Below are 7389 nucleotides of genomic sequence, written 5' to 3'. Positions count from 1 at the left end.
ATCCTGAATATTAGCATCACGGGCCCTTAAACTTATCCACCAGGAGGAGTACAAACAAAATAGAATATTTTCTTTTCCTCTTACTTATCAATGTTTATATTCTGACTGATAATTATTGGTGGTTAGGGCGCTTGACTCGTAATTCAAATGTCGCGGGCTCGCGTTCACATCCCACCAAAACTTGTTAGCCCTTACAGCCGTGGGAGCGTTGTACTGTGAGAGTTAATCCCACTATTCGTTAGTAAAAGAGAAGTCCAAGAGTTGGTGGTGACTAGTTGCCTTCCTTCTAGTCCTACTCTGATAATGTATGGATGGCTAACGCAGATAGTCCTTGTGTAGCTTTGCGAGACATTCAAACCAAACCAAACGTCTGAATAAAATACCAACCCTCAGTTTTATTTTTAGCTAACCACAGCCTGATAGTTATAATAAATTAATTAAGTGTGATAAGAAGACAGAAATCGTTCCAACTGTACACTTTTATTGTGTATAAGACGTACAAGTCCTTTTCTTAATTTACCATTTAAAATACAGCTTGTTTTAAATTTTGTTGCGTCTTCTTTCAGGAACACGTCTAGCCTTAAAGATACTATTTATCACTTAGTTTCATTTTACCCTCATTCGATAAATCCGGTGATTAGAGTTAAATGTTTCAAGTTAACTTTTAAAGTTGATATATACAACATACTCTTCTGAGATGACAAATAATTTAGTGCAGTATAAAGATATTTCTTGTCCTTCACTCCCTAGAAGTCAAATTTCATTTAAATTAGTTGACAGTAAATGGTTTTGATTATAATTTAGATGTAGCAGAACTTAAAACTAACTGAAACGTTATTTCACTTTTATCTTCAGTAACAACTGTAAAAGACATGTTCGTCCGCTATTAAAGTGTTATTGATTTGTTTCTCGTGAAGCACAAACGACAGAATGGGCTATCTTCTCTTTGCCCACAGCAGGTATCAAAACCGATTTTAAATGTTATAAGCAGACTGACTACCCGCTGATCTACTAGAAAGTAAAGTATTATTTAATGGAATTCTCAGTCAGTTTTTTTATTAGTGATGTTCAATTTTGGGTCCGATCCACCTTTTTTATAGACACTGCTAAAATGTATAACACGAGAATGGCCCTGCATGGGCAGGTGGGTTAAGGTGTTCGGCTCGTAATCTGAGGGTCGCAGGTTAGAATCCTCGTCGTATCAAACATGCTCGCCCTTTCAGTCTTGGGGGCGTTATAATGGAACGGTCAATCTCACTATTCCTTGATGAAAAAAGTAGCCCAAGAGTTGGCGGTGGGTGGTAATGACTAGCTGTCTTCCCTCCAGTCTTACTCTGCTAAATTATGGACGGCTAGTGCAGATAGCTCTTGAGTAGCTTTGCGCCAAATTCAAAAACAAACCAAACAAACAAACACCAGAAGTATTTTATAAGAAGTGTGATTATCCTTCCCATATGCTTTATGTGAAAAATTCCACGTATCGAAAAATCGCAGAAACGGGTTAATATTTGTTCGCTGTTAATTGTATCATATAATATGCACCTCTACGATAGGTGGCGTGCAATAAAATTACAAAATGACTCAGTGTTATGGTCACATTCTTAATGTGTACAATCCTGATTAACCAAACCGAGACTTTTATCATATTTGTTCTCTTAAAGATAAGACTTTCAGACAGCCAATTTAATTAAAGCAGTTGTATTAGAGACCTAGTGGGTCAGCGCTAAGTCTCTTTGTTTTGTTTGTTTTTGAATTTCGCACAAAGCTACTCGAGGGCTATCTGTGCTAGCCGTCCCTAATTTAGCAGTGTAAGACTAGAGGGAAGGTAGCTAGTCATCACCACTCACCACCAACTCTTGGGTTAATCTTTTACCAACGAATAGTGGGATTGACTGTCACATTATAACGCTCCCAGGGCTGAAAGGGCGAGCATGTTTGGCGCGACGGGGATACGAACCCACGACCCTCAGATTACGAGTCGCACACCTTAACACGCTTGACCAAGCCGGGCCAGAGCTAAGTCACTGAGATTATAATGCAAACATTCAGGGTTTGATTCCCGTGGTGTAGCTGTGCAGTGAGAAAATAACGCTAACAACAACACAATTGTATTCGTAATATCACGTTTATATCTTCATAGAACTAGGATAATGAAGCTCGCAGAATGACGTAGGAATGTATTGTAGTTAATGGAATTATTGTAAGCTGTATCTTTAATGTTAACGTTAGTGAGTTAAATGTTAGCTAGAGGGAGATGCGAATCTCAATGGTGACTACTTCAGGTCAAAAGGCTTAATAATATGGTCCTAGAGTACATAGAAGTTTCAAGGATGTGGCTTCAAGTTTGTTTTTTCCTAGTTTATTCGAAGCTAGATTATAAATAAAAGACAGTTGTGAAGTGTGTAGTTTTTCAACATAAAGAGAGAGTTGAATCAGTCGGTGTGTTTTTGTGACGTATTTGGATCTCAGTTTGCTGTCGCACTTAATGAGTTACTTTATACAAGTGAACTAATGTGTTTTACATTAGTTAATGCCATTTGTGCTGTTGGCCTACAACAACTTATGACAGTGTACAAATGTTTAAATTTGTAGAAACGTAAAAAAACACACAATAAAATAAAGTACTGAAAAGCGTATGCTTGCAGTTTTTTAATGCGCAACGTAATACGCTTAAGCATTGCAGTTTTCAAAAATATAATCGCATTATATGCTGTTGTTTTGTTTTTTTCTGTAATTCTTTAGCTGGATTATCTCTTAGGACATATTATATATTAAAGCCTTTTTATCGTTTTCATCTATATTGCTTTACATAATGTACAAATTGCTATTCTCTGACGTTCATTTTGTCACCCATAACGATTACTCTTGGAAACTCACTCATTCGTCATCATCAAAATATAATTAAATATGTACTGTGTTAAAAAAGGAGAAGCAGTTGCCTAGAGCAACGTACTTTAATTTAGAAAGAGGAGATAATAGTCTGGAAGATACGCGAGAAACATAATCACAACTTTTATGATAAGTTAATCATAATAATGTTGCGTTGTGTATGAGAAAACAACATCTCTTTCTTCAACGGGTCAATTTCTACGTTTTCTTATGTTGTTAGTCTGAACCAACCATTAAAGAGACCGAAATGCCGGAAATAGAAATACAGTAAAGTTTCAATCTACCTAGATGTAATTTATTATAGTAAAGTGTTTATTACTACCACAGCTAAATCACTGGAATAAATTTATTATTGAAATACACTTTTTATAAGAATATATTTATTGAACCAGGTACGATCGAAGGTGATCGTAATTTCTCAACATGTATCTTTTATTAGATTATTTTTTTAAAATAAAAGCTAATGTTCGTTATTATTTTACTAATTGTCACCAAATCGTGTTTGTTTGTTTTACTCTTGTTACCAAATCTTGTTTGTTTGTTTTACTCGTTGTTACCAAATCGTGTTTGTTTGTTTTACTCGTTGTTACCAAATCTTGTTTGTTTGTTTTACTCGTTGTTACCAAATCTTGTTTGTTTGTTTGTTTTACTCGTTGTTACCAAATCTTGTTTGTTTGTTTGTTTTACTCGTTGTTACCAAATCTTGTTTGTTTGTTTGTTTTACTCGTTGTTACCAAATCGTGTTTGTTTGTTTTACTTGTTGTTACCAAATCTTGTTTGTTTGTTTTACTCGTTGTTACCAAATCTTGTTTGTTTGTTTTACTCGTTGTTACCAAATCTTGTTTGTTTGTTTTACTCGTTGTTACCAAATCTTGTTTGTTTGTTTTACTCGTTGTTACCAAATCTTGTTTGTTTGTTTGTTTTACTCGTTGTTACCAAATCTTGTTTGTTTGTTTTACTCGTTGTTACCAAATATTGTTTGTTTGTTTTACTCGTTGTTACCAAATCTTGTTTGTTTGTTTGTTTTACTCGTTGTTACCAAATCTTGTTTGTTTGTTTTACTCGTTGTTACCAAATATTGTTTGTTTGTTTTACTCTTGTTACCAAATCGTGTTTGTTTGTTTTACTCTTGTTACCAAATCTTGTTTGTTTGTTTTACTCGTTGTTACCAAATCTTGTTTGTTTGTTTCAAAACTTTCGTGCAAAGCTACATACACGAGAGTCCACAATTTTAAACTGTTACGCTTAAAGAAAATTGAAGAAAATGAACCCATTTTCTAAAAAAAAATAAAGTTTAGAGTCTGCTGCGACAAACGTTTTTTTCCCACCAATTCTATAGATGAGAGGGAAGACAGCTACTTAACAGCGCTCACCGTCAGCACTTATCTGTTAGTGTAGAGTTTAGCTTTTAATGTACCCAAAGTGGACAACATGTTTTTACAGAAACAGGATCAAAACTCCTTAGATTCACAGATCGGGTTCTCTGATAAAACAAACTTCAATGACGCTGATAACTTTGTTGATTTATCATTGAAAACTGAAACAGATGATTTAGATAGTAATCATTCATGAGTGTTGTCGAGATACATTACATAAAAATGCTGCTTTCCGTTTAATGAATCAGTAGAGAAGACAGCTGTATAATCCTTAATAAGCAGTACTAAAATATCGCTGTACTTCCAGTGTGTAAAGAAGTGTGAACGTTTCTTGTTATAGAAAGATTGTTTATTTTGCACTATGGTACCAAGCCATTTCACATAGAATAACACACATTAAGGGAGTAATGTGTTAATAAAAAATATATACAAGTGCTCATATCATGCACGAACATTCCAGGAATTTCTTATAATGAAGCCTCAACTTCTACTGTGTAGTTGTTGAAATTTAAGCAAAGCAAGTGTACACTGGCTGATCGTATTTTCAAATGTAATTCCTCTGTGCTTAACTTATACTCTAATTGTTCTTTAAAGCTACTATTACTGACAGTACTGACTGTAATGTTTAGTGTATCTATGTTTTTATTTACACTTATAATAAATTGAGTATTTACATTGTTATATTAGTGTATAGATTATTTTGTTTGTTTGTTAGTAATTGAGCACAAAGTTACACAATGGACTATCAGTGCTCTGCCCACCAAGGGTATCAAAACCGGTTTCTAGCGGTGGGAGTACGCAGACATTCTGCTGTGCCACTGAGGGGATGCACATAGATTTACGAATACTCTCAATGTTCTAATCTAAGCTGACCGAACCTTGAGACTATGGCCAAAAATACGTGTAAGGACGATGTTGTACAACAATTAAAACTTTTTAGTGATAAGTAAATTTTAGTTTTAACAACACTGCATACTGGTGTTAGGTTGATATATAAAATTGCTTGTATTATTTATTCACTTTTGATACACGTAGTTAGATTGATTGGAAGGCGTCGATGGTCGACGCTCATTTTATACATAATGTTTTTGAGTATTTTGAAAGTTCTTTATTCTAGTTTATTCAATTACATAAAAAATCTGTTCAGCTCATCTTTTTTTCTTATAAGCTGTTTATTTAAAAAAAATGTATAATTTTTTAATGAATACAGTACATGTGAAACACTAGAAAACAGAACTTGCAAAATGGAGGTTAACTGAAATGTAGGACATATTTTTCTACACTCTATTAGACGATACCAAAAAATGTACTGTGTGTTTGTGTGTTTTCTTTGTAACAAAGCCACATCGGGTTATCTGCTGAGTCTACCAAGAGGAATCGAGCCCTTGATTTTAGCGTTGTAAATCCGTAGACTTATAGCTGTACCAGCGGAGGACAAATGTACTGTGTATGCAATGTAAAAAGACCGTATGTGAGATTACCGGGAGGAATCTAAATATTTTGTCGATTTTGATGTCTTACAAAAAATTGTATATTGGGTCATGTTCTTAGTTTGTTGGAGAAATAAGTTAGATAGAAAGTAGAAATTTCATCTATCTTGTAAACAGAGAGACGTAAATGTATTTTTAAAATAAGCATCACTGTAATTACAGTTGATGATTGGTTTCAAGCAGTAAAATACCCCGTTATCGACAGTTGATGATTGGTTTCAAGCAGTACAATACCACGTTATCGACAGTTGATGATTGGTTTCAAGTAGTGCAATACCACGTTATCGACAGTTGATGATTGGTTTCAAGCAGTGCAATACCACGTTAACGACAGTTGATGATTGGTTTCAAGCAGTGCAATACCAATTTAGAATTTTCAGTAATAATGAACCACTCCAAGATATCGTATATAAAAACAGACACAAAAACACAGGTTTTTTATAAATATGCGACGCAAATTTTACTTTTATATCCCCAAAATACCATAATTTAGTACAGTTTCTTTCTACAGTAGATTTGTTTTCTTTGTTTTTAGATTTAGTGCAAAGCTACGCGAGGGCTATCTGCGCCAGCCGTCCCTAATATAGCAATGTAAGACTAGAGGAAAGACAGCTAGTCATCACCACCCACCGCCAACTCTTGGGCTACTCTTTTACCAACGAATAGTGGGATTGACCGTTACATTATACGTCTCATGACTGAAAAGGCAAGCATGTTTGGTGTGACGGGGTTTAAACCCGCAACCTTCAGATTACGAGTCGAGCAACTTAACCCACCTGGCCATGCCGGGCCGTTCTACAGTAGAGAATTATTATAACTGCCATAATATTTTAAAAATTATAGTTTGTACAAAACAATCGCAAAACAGCTTGAATCACCAAAGTGCATCATTTTTCTGGACGTTTGATTTGACGTAAAATCATTGTAATCGAACATTATCTAAAATTCAGCAATTTCTTACCTTTTGTCTAACAAAGAAGCACTCTTTGACCCATCAGTTTTTTCATACATTTAAATGTCATAGAAAACAGCTAAAGCTAAAGATTTATTTAATTTCTTATAAAAATATTTTGAACTATAACTTCTGTTATTTCTGCAAGAACCATATTAGAATTATATTTTAATATTGCTTCAGATCAAATGTTCATGTTACTGACGATCTTATGTTTAACATTTTTTAAAACAAATTTCTTTTTCACAAATATTTTATTATTACCGATTAATCTGTGACTTTCAGTTTTGTTATCCGGACAGACGGCAAAAGGATTCAAATGTGCATATTTACAGTGATGTAGAAAGCATTGTTGGATTGATAAAACAAATAAAAATTGTGTAATAAAGATGCTGGTAGTAGGGGGGGGGGGGGGGTATGAGGTATGTTTTCCCAGAAAAAAAAAAACTTTGAAAATTAGGTACTCTGAGACTGAATTATGCGTAAATTAAGCTATAATTGATTGATAGTTTTAATCATTTTGCAAGCACTCTTTTATGATTCACAAAAATAGTTGTTCGATATTCATCACAGCTATAAGTACAAGTACGTACACATGTAATTTATTATACATTGTTATTGATTGGTTGGAATTAAGTACACAGCTACACAATGGGGTATTTGTGTTCTGCCCACTATTGAG

The sequence above is a fragment of the Tachypleus tridentatus genome, chromosome 3, assembly GCF_004210375.1.
Source record: "Tachypleus tridentatus isolate NWPU-2018 chromosome 3, ASM421037v1, whole genome shotgun sequence".
Classification (NCBI taxonomy): domain Eukaryota; kingdom Metazoa; phylum Arthropoda; class Merostomata; order Xiphosura; family Limulidae; genus Tachypleus; species Tachypleus tridentatus.
This window is presented reverse-complemented; position numbering follows the sequence as displayed.